Below are 16,818 nucleotides of genomic sequence, written 5' to 3' on the forward strand. Positions count from 1 at the left end.
ATAAACCAATTTTTAACTAGAAAATAATCCAAAATTGTCTAGATCTTATTTTTATTCTCATTAGCACAACACTGAGTTCAATTATTAAATGAGATAAATTATGAGCTATGAAATGTGTTACAAAAATTGATTTAAGCTTTGTGTGAGTGAAAAATGTTGCCTGTCACATCAATAAGCAAAGGCTGTTGTAGCCATCAAGCCATCACATTACAGTCATCCTACAATGAACCCCAAGGGAACAAGATAGAAACAAGATGCCTGTCATTTAGAAATCAAACCTGGAGCCACCCCCTTAACAGGAAACTCAAAATTAGAAAGAATAGGATACTGGTCACAGATAGCTGTGATGCATAGCAGAGGAATGATTTAAATGAACCCAGGCTGTTACATCTTCACATACATAGAAAAGCACTACATCTCTTATATTATGATATATGGTTTTCTTTAATAGTAATTATTTTATGTCCTAATCACCTCCTCTTTGTTGTAAAAGCTCCTATATATCCTTGCCCCTCCCTTATCACTTTGGAGTAGTCTCTCAGAGTTATCTGAGATGATGTGTCTGAGGCTTATGTCCTGTTTGGACCACTGAATAAAATATAACTCTCAACTTTTATGTTGTGCATTTTTTTTTTCCAGTTGACACCATATTGGAAATGTGATAGTTTTGTTCTCCACAGTAATAATGCTAGGAGTAGTGGATGGACCATTTGTTTTGTTTTATCTTGTTTGTTTTAGAAGATCCTGCCTTTATATTTAGCAATACATAAAATGTTAACTAGAAAGGATTTGCCATTTTCATACTCTTCATGGGGTTTCAAAGCAAGAATGCTAGAGTGGTTTCCCATTCCTTCCTCCAATGGATCACACTTTGTCAGAACTCTTCACTATGACCTGTCTGTCTTGGGTGGCCCTGCATGGTGTGGCTGATAGCTTCCTTGAGTTACACGAGCCCCTTCACCACAAGAAGGCTGTGATCCAGGAAGGGGAATTTCAACACTAAAAAAACAAACAAACAAAACTAAGATCGTGGCATCCAGACCCATCACTTCGTGACAAATAGATGAAGAAAAGTGGAAGAGGTAAAAGATTTTATTTTCTTAGGCTCCAAAATCACTGTTGATGGTGACTGCAGCCATGAAATTATAAGACGCTTGCTCCTTGGAAGAAAAGCTATGGTAAACCAAGACAGCGCATTAAAAAGGAAAGACATCACTTTGCCAACAGAGGTCTGTATAGTCAAAGCTATGATTTTTCCAGTAGCCAGGTACTGATGTGAGAGTTAGACCATAAAGAAAGCTGAGCATCAAAGAATTAATACTTTTAAATTGTGTTGTTGGAGAAGACCCCTGAGAGTCTCTTGGACTGCAAAGAGATCAAATCTGTCAATCTTAAAGGAAAGCAATCCTGAGTATTCATTGGAAGGTCTGAGGCTGAAGCTGAAATTCCAATACTTTGGCCACCTGATGCGAAGAGCTGACTCATTGGAAAAGACTCTGAAGCTGGGAAAGATCGAAGACAAAAGAACGGGGCAGCAGAGGATACGTGGTTAGATAGCATCACCAACTCAGTGGACATAAATCTGAGCAAATTCCAGGAGATAGTGAAGGACAGGGGAGCCTGGCATGCTGAAGTCCATGAGGCTGCAGAGTCAGGCATGACTTAGAGACAAAACAACAACAAAAACAGGATTTTGATGATCCAGACAGCTATCTAACTCCCAAGGAAAGACTGAGTTCCCGAGGGATCCTGAATTCCCCAAGATAATGTTTGGAAAATTCAAAACAGTTTGGCCACCTAATGCAAAGAGCTGACTCACTGGAAAAGACCCTGATGCTGGGAAAGATTGAGAGCAGAAGAAGGGGGGAGACAGAGACTGAGATGGTTGGCTGGTATCACTGACTCAGTGGACATGAGTTTGAGCAAACTCCAGGACATAGTGATGGACAGGGAAGCCTGGTTTGCTGCAGTCCATGGGGACACAAAGAGCCAGACACAACTTAGCAACTGAACAACAACAAAGACAATATTATAGATAATTATACAGTGTTATCAGAGTAATGATTCCTGGCAGCTAGGAACCAAGTAGAACAATAAAAAGCAAAATGAAGATTCATCGTGATTTTACCTAAATGTATTCCTGGATCTCATATTAATAATCAGTAAAATAAGCATATGTTATTGGCTATTAGAAACAATATCAATAGTTTCTGTATGGTGAGAATTTTTGAGCAATGAAAACTAAAACCTGGGGTGAAAGGCAAACTTTGAATGTTAAAAAAATGACTGAATAGAAAGAGATCTCCAGAGAGATTTACCTCTATGTATTTACATTTGCATTTCAAAGGGGGATAAAGCCCAGAACACTGGGGCATTCCAGTAATTGTAAACCAGAGACAAATGTCTTATCTGCCCTACTGAAGAGATTTATTTTCATTCCAAAGGGCAAAAACCAAGGGACCTTAATTCTTACTTTCTATGGAGACTTTGTTTTCTTTAGGGAAGCTATTCTAATTCTATTCCTCTCTCAGAATAGAGGACAGCTGTGCAAGCCATATTATATAAACACATAGATTCATAATTGTGAGGTTCTTTTCCAGTGGTAGAACCCCTGTAACTGCAGGCCTAACCTTTTGGCTCTTAGCACTTCAGTAAGGTGGATAAAGTGGAATATGCTCAAATGGCATGATTATTGTTATGGGTAATAATAATATCCTCTGATCCAGACACTTCATGTTTGCATTCAAGAAAATATAAACAAATGTAGATATTTAAAATGTATCATTGAGGGATGGTGTTATAAAAAGTTGCATGTATATACTTTCCAGTGAATCACCCATAACTGGTGAAAGTTATAGAAAACAAAACCATGAACAAAAATTGAGTGAATTTATTGCTATCAGGCACCTTATGAAAACGATGTAAAGAAACCCTTCAGACTGAAAGTAAGTGACACCAGAAAATAACTTGAATCCACAGGAAAGAAAAAAAAATGATAAAAGTAAATATCATTATAAAATATAGTATTAACATCTACATCTTCTTTCACTAATTTATACAATAACTATGTATGGCAACATGTATACATATATATTATTGGAAATAGAAATGTAAATTGTGTAACAACAATAGTACAAAAAGGGAGAAGAGGGAATAGAGCTCTATGAAATTATCATTTCTTATTTCACTGGAATTGAGTGTAAATCTGAAGGAAATCCTGATAATTTGAGATGTATATGGTAAGCCCTAGAGCAACCACTAAGAAAATAATCAAAGGAGTGAAAAATCATTAAAGGAATTAAAAGGTTATGTTAGCAAATACTCATTTAATCAAAAGGCAAGTGGAAACAGAAAAAAAAAAGGTAAAATGTCACATATAAAGTATATATATCATTAACAATATCAAACATGAATGGATTAAATAAGTTATTAAAAGGAAAAGACTGACAGTCTAGATAAAAGCCAAGATCCAACTCGATGCTATCAATAGGAGACCTATTTTAAATTCAAACATTTAAAGAGCTTGAAAGGGAAGCTTAAAAGGGAAGAGAAAGATATATCACACAAATGGCAAGCATAGGACAGATGAAATGTCTGTACTAATATTAGGAAAAATAACAGATTTTAAGTGAAAAAACATGACAAGAGGTAAGAGGGATGTTTTATAATGATAAAATGATCAATCCATCAAAAAAATACAACAATTATAAACTTGTATGCATTTAAAAGGGCTTCCCTGGTGGCTAAGTGGTCAAGAATTCATCTGCAGTACAGGAGGTGTAGGAGACATGGGTTCTTTCCCTGGGTAGGGAAGGTCCCCTGAAGGAGGAAAAGGCAACCCACTCCAGTATTCTTTCCTGAAAAATCCCATGAACAGAGGAAACTGGCGGGCTACAGTCCATGGGGTCTCAAAGAGTTGGACATGACTGAGCACACGTGCACACCATAACCATGCATTTAAAAACAGAACTCAAAATACATGAAACAAAAAAATATCAAAATTTGAGGAAGACACACAATTCAACAATTATAGTCAAAGACAACAATATTCATATTCAGTAATGGACAGAAAAACTTAAAGGATGATCATCAAGGAAATGGTAGACTTGAACAACACTATTAATCAACTAAACCTAATTGACATCTATACAACACTCCACCCACTAACAGCAGAATATATATTCTTAAGTGCACATGAAATGCATAGCAAACTCAATAACAGAAAGAAGCCTCGTGTACATTTGGAAATTTAAAACATACTCCTAAAATATCAATGGATCAAAGAAGAAATCACAGGAAGAAATAAAAAAGATACTTTAAGATGAATAAAAGTGAAAACCATCAACATATCAAAATGTAGAATGCAGCCAAGGCAGTGTGAGTGGAAAATTTAAAGGCTGATGTGCTGCAGTCCATGGGGTCACAATTAGTCAGACACAGCTTAATGACTGAACAACAACCAAGAAGTTAAGGAAAAATTAATACAAATCCTTTATAATCACATCGAAAACTCATAGGATAAGGAGACAACTCTTCATAACTCATTTTATGAGGATTGTATTACCCTGAAACCAGACAGATAAATGCTTAACAAGAAAGTTATAGACCAATTATGTATTATGAATATAGACATGAAAGACCTCAGCTAAGTATTAACAACAACAACAACAGCAAAACCATCCAGTAACATAAAAAAGGGAATATATATATTATATACCACAATCAAATAGAATTTATTCCAGGAATTTTATATTGAGTTAACATAAAATCAACTGATGTAGTCCACCATGTCAATAGAAAAAGGACAAAACTTCATGATTATTTAAATAGACACACAAAAAGCCTTTGATTGAATCCAATGTCTTTTAAAGGTAAAATCATTTTAAAAATTAGAAATGGAATCTATTTCGACAACTTGATAAAATACATAAAAAATCATGCTAATATCACACAGTATTGAAAGACTCACTGTTTAAGAATGTGAACAAGACAAGAATGCCTGTTCTTACTTTGTCTATTTAACCTTATACTAGAAGTTCTAGCCAGGACAATGGGACAATAAAGTGAAATAAATGCATACGGGTTGGAAAGAGAAGAAAAACTGTCTATGTAGATGATATGGTCAGGTTGGAAAGAGAAGAAAAGCTATGTCTATTTGCAGATGACAGGGAACTGTATCAGTTCAGTTCAGTAGTTCAGTCGTGTCCGACTCTTTAAGACCCCATGAATCGCAACATGCCAGGCCTCCCTGTCCATCACCAACTCTCAGAGTTTACCCAAACTCATGTCAATCGAGTCAGTAATGCCATCCATCCATCTCCTCCTCTGTCATCCCCTTCTCCTCCTGCCCTCAATCCTTCCTAGCATCAGGGTCTTTTCCAATGAGTCAGCTCTTCGCATGAGGTGGCCAAAGTATTGCAGTTTCAGCTTCAACATCAGTCCTTCCAATGAACACCCAGGACTGATCTCCTTTAGGATGGACTGGTTGGATCTCCTTGCAGTCCAAGGGACTCTCAAGAGCCTTCTCCAACACCACAGTTCAAAAGCATCAGTTCTTCGGGGCTCAGCTTTCTTCACAGTCCGACTCTCACTACTGGAAAAACCATAGCCTTGACTAGATGGACCTTTGTTGGCAGTGATGTCTTTGCTTTTTAATATGTTATCTAGTTTGGTCATAGCTTTCCTTCCAAGGAGTAAGCATCTTTTAATTTCACGTCTGAGGTCGGGGCGGCAGTTGAGAGGAGCAACCCCATATCCAAGGAGTGGCGGCTGAGGGGGTGTAGGAGGGCCGAGAGGAGCTACTCCACATTCAAGGAGGGGCGGCTCTGAGGAGATACCTCTCATCCAAGGTAAGGAGCAGTGGCTGCGCTTTGCTGGAGCAGCCATGAAGAGATACCCTACATCCAAGGTAAGAGAAACCCAAGTAAGACAGTAGGTATTGCAAGAGGGCATCAGACGGCAAACACACTGAAACTGTAATCACAGAAAACTAGCTAATCTGATCACATGGACCACAGCCTTGTCGATGTCAATGAAACTAAGCCATGCAGTGTGGGGCCACTCAAGACGGATGGGTCATGGTGGAGAGGTCTGACAGATTGTGGTCCACTGGAGAAGGGAATGGCAAACCACTTCAGTATTCTTGCCTTGAGAACTCCATGAACAGTATGAAAAGGCAAAAGGATAGGACACTGAAAGATGAACTCCCCAGGTCAGTAGGTGCCCAATATGCTAATGGAGATCAGTGGAGAAATAACTCCAGAAAGAATGATGGGATGGAGCCAAAGCAAAAACAATACCCAGTTGTGGATGTGACTGGTGGTAGAAGCAAGGTCCAATGCTGTAAAGAGCAATATTGCATAGGAACCTGGAATGTTAGTTCCATGAATCAAGGCAAATTGGAAGTGGTCAAACAGGAGATGGCAAGAGTGAACATCAACTTTCTAGGAATCAGTGAACTAAAATGGACTAGAATGGGTGAATTTAACTTAGATGACTGTTATATCTACTACTGTGGGCAGGAATCCCTTACAAGGAATGGGGTAGCCATCTTGGAATTGTATATAGATATCCTAATAAATCTTCTAAAAACTATTAGAACAAATAAATCAGGTGAGTGAGATTGGAATGTCCAATACCAATGTTTTAAAAAATTGTATTTCTATTAGCGATCAGTGAATCATGTAAAAACGCAATTAAGTAAGCAATTCTATTTGCAGAAGCATAAAATTAATATACATTGCATTTAACATAAGATTTTAAACTTATACCCTGAAAATTGTAAAACACTTTTGAAAGAAATTACAGAAGACCTTATAAAGATAATCCATGTTTGTGAATGAGAAGATTTAATACTATTATTCTCCAAAGAGGACATACAGATGGCCAAAAACATATGATAAGATGCTTACCACCACAAATGGTTAGAGAAATGCAAATCGAACTGCAATGAGGTATCACCTTACACCTCTCAGAATGGCCATCACCAAAAAATCTACAAAGAATAAATGCCAGAGAGGGTGTGCAGAAAAGGGAACCCTCCTACAAGGTTGATGGGAGTGTAAACTGGTTCAGCCATTATGGAGAACAGTGTCTAATTTAATGGCTGAGTAATATTCCATTGTATATGTGTCACATCTTCTTTATCCAGTCCTCTATCTAGGGACACTTATGTTGCTCCCATAACATCCTGGCTACTGTAAATAGTGCCCCAATGAACATTGGGGTACATGTATATTTTTTTGAAATTATGGTTTCCTGTAGATATAAACTCAGGAGTGGGATTTCTGGATCATATGATAGATCTATTTTTATTTATTTATTTTTTTGAGACCACTTCATACTTGTAAGAGTTTGTAAGACCCTTCATACTTCATGTTTGTAAGAGATGAGAGATTTTTGCCTAGACTATATTAAAAAAAACACTTAAATATAATAAAAATACATTAAATTTCAGAAATCAAATTAGATATTGAAAATGGACAAATGAAATGAATAGAAACTTTTTCAAAGAACTTCTACAATTATTTAATAAGCACACAAAAAGATGTTCAACATTATTAGTCATTAGGGAAATGCCAGTCAAACCCATAAGATTTCAATTTGTGCTCACTAGAATGGCAATAATAATAATAAAATACAGATAATAGCGAATACTAACAAGAAATCAGACAGAGATATGGGGAAATTAGAACCCTTATACATTTTTAGTGGGAATATTAAATGGTAAAGCACTTTGGAAAACCGAGTTTGGAAGTCTCTTAAAAACTTAAATTTGAGGAATTTCCAGGTGGGACAGTGGTTAGGACTCCATGTGCTTTCACTGCTGAAGACCTGAGTTCAATCCCTGGTCAGGGAGCTGAGAGTCCACAAACTGCAAGGTGCAGCCAAAAAAAAAAAAAAGTTTTAGCTATAGAATTATCATATAAACCAGCATATTCAAGAAAACTGAGACTAGATACATACAAAAAGTCATGCATGACTGTACATTGCAGAATTATTCAGAATAGCTAAGCAGTGGAAGCAACTCAAATGGCCATGGGTAAATATTGTCTATACATATTGGGTTGACCAAAACACTAAGCAGGAATTAGTCAGACACATGGAGGAAAAAGGAGAAAAGAAATAGAAAAAAAGCAGCCGTCTATTTGATGCACAACTTGGTCAAGTACATTAATTGGTTTATGTTTTATCTTAGGAAATGCTGTCTGCAAATAGTTGTAAAGATGAAGAGGAAGCATTCAGATTTGTATTTCAGAATATTTATTTTGACTGCAATATTCAGATTTTATTTCATAAGGTTCAATATCTTTTAACTATTTGATTTCCAGCTTCCCCTAGAGCTTCTCAAAGTATCTCACCCCAACAAATCTAAAATCTCCTAATAATTTTACAACAGCTTATGAACCTTTGGTAACATAGTTTGAGTTAAGATTAAAGATCAGAAGGAGCCAAATCAGGGGGTAAAAATAGAAGAGAGTGAGTCAAGGACATCTGCACTTTCAAAGTTACCTTCCTAAAATAGAGCATGTTTTCTACACACAGTAACATCATTTTATTGATGGTCTATCTACTATATTCCTAATATCATGCAAAGTGCTATAATGATGCAAAATAAATCAGACACTATTTCTTATTTTGAGCAGTTGGAGAAGAGAAAGACGCTACACTTTAGTCTATGAAAACTACCAGTTGACACCATGTGTTCTGTAAAGTCAGAGAGATCTGAACTTATTTAGCACTGGTTCTTAATTCTTGGGATTCCTCAATAGCTCAGTTGGTAAACAATCCATCAGTAATGAAGGAGACCCGGCTCGATTCCTGGGTCACAAAGATCCCCTGGAGAAGGGATAGGTTACCCAGTCCAGTATTCTTGGGCTTCCCTTGTGGCTCAGCTGGTAAAGAATCCACCTGCAATGTGGGAGACCTGGGTTCAATCCCTGGGTTGGGAAGATCCCCTGGAGAAGGGAAAGGTTACCCACTCCAGTATTCTGGCCTAGAGAATTTCTTAGTATATTTTCCAAATATAGCTGGCATTCAGCAATTACACAGTGAATAACTAAGTGAAAATGTAATATAAATTTGGTGCAATTATGGTTTAGACATAGTCATTTCTGGCTGTGGAGGTAACAGCATCCATGTATTGGTAACATTTACCTAAGAAAGATAGGTTAGTATCATACAGCGAGAGAAGGAGGTAGATAAAGAATGCTTGAGAGACTTCCAATGAACATTCTGGGCTGATTTCCTGTAGGATCGACTAGTTTGATCTCCTTGAAATCCAGGGGACTCTCAAGAGTCTTCTCCAGCACCACAATTTGAAACCATCAATTCTCTGACACTCAGCCTTCTTTATGGTCCAAGTCTCACATCCATACATGACTACTGGAAAAACCATAGCTTTGACTAGATGGGTCTTTGTTGGCAAAGTGATGCCTCTGCTTTTTAATACACTATCTTATTTTGTAATAGCTTTTCCTCCATGGAAAAAATGCATTTTAATTTCATAACTGTAGTAACAATCTGCAGTGATTTTGGAGCCCAAGAATAAGTCTCTCATTGTTTCCATTGTTTCTCCATCTATTTGCCATGAAGTGATGGGACTGGATGCCATGATCTTTGTTTTTAGACAGTTGATTTTTTAAAATTAACTTATTTATTTTAATTGGAGACTAATTACAATATTGTGGTAGTTTTTTGTCATACATAGACATGAATCAACCATGGGTGTACATGTATCCCACATCCCGAAACACCCACCCACCTCCCTCCCAATCTCATCCCTCAGGGTTGGCCCAGTGTACCGGCTTTGAGTGCCCTGTTTCATCCATTGAACTTGGACCTTACATTGATTTCACATATGGTAATATACATGTTTCAACACTATTGTCTCAAATCATCCCACCTTCGCCTTCTCCCACGGTGTCCAAAAGTATGTTCTTTATCTCTGTGTCTCTTTTACTGTCTCACATATAGGGTCATCATTACCTTCTTTCTAAATTCCATATATATGAATTAGTATACTCTATTGGTATTTTTCTTTCTGACTTACTTCACTCTGTATAATAGGCTCCAGTTTCATCCACCTCAATAGAACTGATTTAAATCTGTTATTTTTAATAGCTGAGTGATATTCCATTGTGTATATGTACCACAACTTGCTTATTCATTTGTCTGCTGATGGACTTCTAGGTTGCTTCCACAGCTAGCTACTGTAATCAGTGTTGTGATGAACATTGGAGCACATGTGTCTCTTTAAATTTTGTTTTCCTTGGTGTGTATGCTCAGCAGTGGGATGGCTGGGTCATATGGCAGCTCTATTTTCCGTTTATTTTTTTTTTTAAGGAATCGCCACACTGTTCTTCATAGTGGCTGTACTACTTTGCATTCCCACCAACAGTGTAAGAGGGTTCTCTTTTCTCTGCACCCTTTCCAGCATGTATCGTTTGTAGATTTTTTTGATAGCAACCATTCTGACACACGTGTAATGGTACCTCATTGTGGTTTTGATTTGCATTTCTCTGATAATGAGTGATATTGAGCATTTTTTTCATGTATTTGTTAGCTATCTGTATGTATTCTTTGGAAAAATATCTGTTTAGTTCTTTGGCCCATTTTTTTGATTGAGCTGTTTATTTTCTTGTATTGAGCTGCACAAGTCGTTTGTATATTTTTTAGATTAATTTTTTGTCAGTTGCTTCACTTGTGATTTTTTTTTTCCCATTCTGAAGGCTGTTTTTTCACCTTGCTTATAGTTTCCTTCTATGTGCAAAAGCTTTTCACTTTATTTAGGTCCCATTTGTTTATTTTTACTTTTATTCCCATTACTCTGTGAAGTGGGTCGTAGAAGATCTTGCTGTGATTTATGTCAGAGAGTGTTTCGCATATGTTTTCCTCTATGAGTTTTATAGTTTCTGGTCTTATATTTAGATCTCTAATCCATTTTGAGTTTATTTTTGTGTATGGTGTTAGAAAGTGTTTTAGTTTCATTCTTTTACACGTGGTTGACCAGTGTTTCAAGCATCATTTGTTAAAAAGATTGTCTTTTCTCCATTGTACATTTTTGCTTCCTTTGTCAAAGATTAGATGTCCAAAGGTGCAAGGATTTATCTCTGGGCTTTCTATTTTGATCTGTTGATCTATGTTTCTTTGTGGCAGCACCATACTGTGTTGGTGACTGTAGCTTTGTAGTATAGTCGGAAGTCAGGCAGGTTGATTCCTCCAATTCCATTCTTCTTTTTCAAGATTGCTTTGCCTATTCAAGGTTTTTTTTGTATTTCCATACAAATTGTGAAATTATTTGTTCTAGTTCTCTGAAAAATACTGTTGGTAGCTTGATAGGGATTGCATCAAATCTATAGGTTGCTTTTGGTAGTATACTCATTTTCACTGTATTGATTCTTCTGATCCATGAACATGGTATATTTCTCCATTTATTTGTGTCATCTTTGATTTCTTTCATCAGTCTTATATAGTTTTCTAAATAAAGGTATTTTGTTTCTTTAGATAGATTTGTTCCTAAGTATTTTATTCTTTTTATCATAATGGTGAATGGGATTGTTTCCTTTATTTCTCTTTCTGTTTTGTAATTGTGAGTGTATAGGAATGCAAGGGAATTCTGAATATTAATTTTATATCCTGCAAGTTTATTACATTCATTGTTAGCTCTAGTAATTTTCTGTTTGTGTCTTTAGGGTTGTCTATAGAGAGGATCATGTCATCTACAAACAGTGAGAGTTTTACTTCTTCTATTCCAATATGCATCCCTTTTATTTATTTTTCTTCTCTGATTGCTAGAAGAAATAAAGAAGAGTCAATCAATAATGAATAATGCAATAACTGAGATCAAAAGCACTCTGGAGGGAACCAACAGTAGAATAACTGGGGCAGAAGATAGGATAAGTGAGGTGGAAGATAGAATGGTGGAAATAAATGAAGCAGAGAGGAAAAAAACAATTAAAAGAAAAGAGGACAACCTCAGAGACCTCTGGGACAATGTTAAATGCCCCAAAATTCAAATCATGGGAGTCCGAAGAGAAGACAAAAAGAAACAGCATGAGAAAATACTTGAGGAGATACTAGTTGAAAACTTCCCTAAAATGGGGAAGGAAATAGCCACCCAAATCCAAGAAACACAGAGAGTCCCAAGCAGGATAAATCCAAGGCAAAACACCTCAAGACACATATTAATCAAACTAACAAAGATCAAATACAATGAGCAAATATTAAATGCAGAAAGGGAAAAGCAACAGATAACACACAAGGGGATTCCCATAAGAATAACAGCTGATCTTTCAATAGAAACTCTTCAGGCCAGAAGGGAATGGCAGGACATATTTAAAGGGATGAAAGAGAAAAACCTACAACCCAGATTACTGTACCCAGCAAGGATCTCATTTAGATATGAAGGAGAAATCAAAAGCTTTACAGACAAGCAGAAGTTGAGAGAATTCAGCACCACCAAACCAACTATTCAACAAATGCTAAAGGATCTTCTCTAGACAGGAAACACAGAAAAGATTTATAAACTTGAACCCAAAACAACGAAGTAAAAGGCAATGGGATCATACTTATCAATAATTGCCTTAAATGTAAATGGGCTAAGTGCCCCAACCAAAAGACAAAGAATGGCTGAATGTATATGAAAACAAGACCCCTATATATGCTGTCTACAAGAGACCCTCCTCAAATCAAGGGACACATACAGACTGAAAGTGAAGAACTAGAAAAGATATTTCATGCAAATAGAGACCAAAAGGAAGCAGGAGCAGCAATACTCATATCAAATAAAATAGACTTTGAAATAAAGGCTGTGAAAAGAGACAAAAAAAAAAAAAAGACACTACGTAATGATCAAAGGATCAATCCAAGAAGAATATATAACCATTATAAATATATATGCACTCAACATAGGAGCTCCTCAATACATAAGGCAAATGCTAGCAAGTATGAAAGGGGAAATTGCCAGTAACACAATAATAGTGGGAGGCTTTAATACCCCATTCACACCTATGGATAGATCAAACAAACAGAAAATTAGCAAGGAAACACAAACTTTAAAAGAGCCAATGGACCAGTTAGACCTAATTGATATCTATAGGACTTTTCACCCCAAAACAGTGAATTTCACCTTTTTCTCAAGTGCACACGGAACATTCTCCAGGATAGATCACATTTTGGGCCATAAAGCCAACCTTAATAAATTTTAAAAAATTAAATAATTTCAAGCATCTTTTCTGATCACAATGCGGTGAGATTAGATGTCAATTGCAGAAAAAAAATATTAAAAATACAAACATATGGAGGCTAAATAACACACTTCTGAATAACCAAAAAAACATGGAAGAAATCAAAAAGGAAATGAAAATATATGCATAGAAACATATGAAAATGAAAACACGACAACCCAAAACCTATGGGATTCAGAAAAAGCAGTGCTAAGGGGAAGGTTCATAGCATTACAAGCTTACATCAAGAAACAAGAGAAAAACCAAATAACCTAATTTTACACCTAAAGCAACTAGAAAAAGAACAAATGAAGACCCCCAGGGTTAGTAGAAGGAAAGAAATCATAAATATTAGGGCAGAAATAAATGAAAAATAAACAAAGGTGATTATAGCAAAAATCAACAAAACTAAAAGCTGGTTCTTTGAGAAGATAAATAAAATAGACAAATATTATCCTCAATGGTGAAAAATTGAAAGCATTTCCCCTAACGTCAGGAAAAAGACAAGGGTGCACACTCTCACCACTACTTTTCAACATGGTTTTGGAAGTTTTAGGCACGGTAATCAGAGAAGAAAAAGAAATAAAAGGAATCCAGATTGGAATAGAATAAGTAAAACTCTCACTGTTAGCAGATGATATGATCATCTTCATAGAATGTTGAGTTTTAAGCCAGGTTTTTCACTCTCCTCTTTCACCTTCATCAAGAAACTCTTTAGTTGGTCTTCACTTTCTGCCTTAAAGGTGGTATCATCTGCATATCTGAGGTTATTACTGTTTCTCCCAGCAATCTTGACTCTAGCTTGTGCTTCATCCAGACCAGCATTTCACATATGTACTCTGAATATAAGTTAAATAAGCAGGGTGACAATATAAAGTCTTGGTATACTCCATTCTCAGTTTTGAACCAGTCTGTTGTTCTCTGTCCAGTTCCAACTGTTACTTATTGACCCGCATACAGGTTTCTCAGGAGACAGGTGAAGTGGTCTTATATTCCATCTCTTCACGAATTTTCCACAGTTTGTTGTGATTCACATTGTCAAAGGCTTTACTGTAGTCAATGAAGCAGAAAAAGTTTTTTTGTTTTTTTTTTAATTCCCTCGTTTTTCCTATGATCCAACCATGTCAGCAATTTGATTGTGAGTGGAATCAGGTCCTAAGTTGCTGGGTCAGAAGCCCTGAGGGTTGGGCCCAAACTGGCTCCTTTCCATTTAAGTGTGTGCTCTCTCCCCACTCTCAGCCCTTGCACCCTCACCCCAAAGGGGGGTGATCATGGAGCAAGAGGAACTGGTGTTGTCACTGGGCATGAGTCAGCATGAACTGTTTCCAGCCTAGCTGGGGTCAGAGACCTGGACTCCTGATGTGATACCTGTGCAACATGAGTTATGAATGCCCCTACCCTGCTCAGATGCCCCCTCAGGTCTGAGCTTTCCCCTCAGCCTCTGTCACTCTTCCCGATGTGGTGGTGCAGCACAGGGCAGGGGGGGACCCGTGTGGGCCTCAGCATAGGTTGGGACATGGACTGTGGTAGTCCAGCCCCAGACAGAGACTGGTACGTTTTCTGATTTGCTTTCTGTATAAGCAGCAGTATATAAGCTGCCCCTGCCCTGCTCAGATGCCATGTTGGTCAGACCTCTTCTCAGTTTGGAGTTGCATCTTGAAATAGATGGTGCTGGAGCAGTTTCTTGTCTCAGGCTGGGCCACATACCAGGTAAATTATGGGAAACTGACCAGCCACTTGTGCCATCTCAATTTACCCTCTCTTCTCTGGTTCAGGATCAAGTAAATTAGCATGCATTCTTCACAGGGGGAGTCCAGGCTTCCCACAACCCTTCTGTTAGTCCTGTTGTCTCTCCCAACTAGCCAAGGGAAGTAGTGTTCCCTCTGTTGAATAGGGCTGGGATGCCCAATATGTGCCTTAAACAGCTCACTTCCTCAGGGAGGATGTCTACCTGTGTAATCTCCTGTACTTCTGAGTCCCTTCCCAGGGCCATAGGTCCCAACCTGATTTCTTTTCTTCCCTTTCTACACAATTCCATATGGATCTTTCTTACAACCTTGGTTGTACAGAAGTCTTTCTGCCAGTTTCCGATAGTGTTCAGTGAGAATTCTCCCACATATAGATGTATTTTTGTTGTGTTCATGGAGGGGGAGGTGAGTTCCACATCCTCCTACTCCAGCATCTTGCTCTTCTCTAAATGAATTTTTTAACCATAACTGTGCCTTACAATATGTCTACTTTAAAATAATTCCCAATTTTTTGTCAGTAATTTAAAAATTTAAAGTTATACGGAGATAGATTAAATGATGGGTACTTATCAAAAACCTAGATTACTTCCAAATAAGATAAAATACTGAAACATTAATTATTAAATGCAAATTTATCTACTTTTGTCTTATCATAAAGGATCTAAAGATATTTGGGTTTATTAATTAGCATATCTTGTGTCACATTTCAAAACTTACCATGAGAAATAATATACAGCTAGAAATTATAAAAACATATTAAAAATTTTGCCATTCAAGAGAATAGTAGTTTTAATAAACATTCCACAGTTTCTCACTTTTTAGTCTTCACTAGGAATAAAAGATTCTAAAAGTTAAAGATTCCACTTGATACATGTAATGAAAATGACAGAAATAATTGGTTAAAGAAAACAATTATATTTGAAAAGTAGATAAGGAAAGCAAAATGACTGTTCTGAAATAATAGAAAGTACAATAAAACTAGGATAAAATCTTACATAAAAGGATATAGAAAACTTGTGCAAATGAAATTTATGTATGGTCAAGCTGGGGTAAGATAGAAATGAATTTGTTTGTTTTTGAAGAATAAATTTTAGGATTGGTTTTCTCTTTGTTTAAAGGACAAGGTATTATTTGTCTATTAATCTTCTCATGATAAGATATTGTGAAAGTAATTTTTGTTTGTTTGTTTTTGTTTTTAATCTTTTAGGAAACTTGTAAGCAAATATTTTATGCCTTATCAAAACAAATGTCTCTACTTTATTTGTCATGATCAGGTCTTTGATTACTTACAAAAACCAAGTCTTCTCAATATTAAGAAAGCTAAGTTTTGTTCACAACTGTATAACCTTTGGTATTTGCCTTTAATCTTCTTTTGTCACTTTGGTTAAACAGATTATTAAATATTACTTAATTACATGAAGTTAAAGGATGCTTACTCCTTGGAAGGAAATTTATGACCAACCTAGATAGCATATTAAAAAGCTGAGCCATTACTTGCCAACAAAGGTCCGTCTACTCAAGGCTATGATTTTTCCAGTAGTTATGTATGGATGTGAGAGTTGAATGATGAAGAAACCTGAGTGCTGAAGAATTGATGCTTTTGAACTGTGGTGTTGGAGAAGACTCTTGAGAGTCCCTTGGACTGCAAGGAGATCCAACCAGTCCATCCTAAAGGAGATCAGTCCTGGGTGTTCATTGGAAGGACTGATGTTGAAGCGAAACTCCAATACTTTGACCACCTCATGTGAAGAGTTTACTCATTGGAAAAGACCCTGATGCTGGGAAGGATTGGGGGCAGGAGGAGAAGGGGATGACAGAGAAGGAGATGGCTGGATGGCATCACG

The sequence above is a fragment of the Giraffa tippelskirchi genome, chromosome 11, assembly GCF_054371585.1.
Source record: "Giraffa tippelskirchi isolate mGirTip1 chromosome 11, T2T-mGirTip1v1.2.pri, whole genome shotgun sequence".
Classification (NCBI taxonomy): Eukaryota; Metazoa; Chordata; class Mammalia; order Artiodactyla; family Giraffidae; genus Giraffa; species Giraffa tippelskirchi.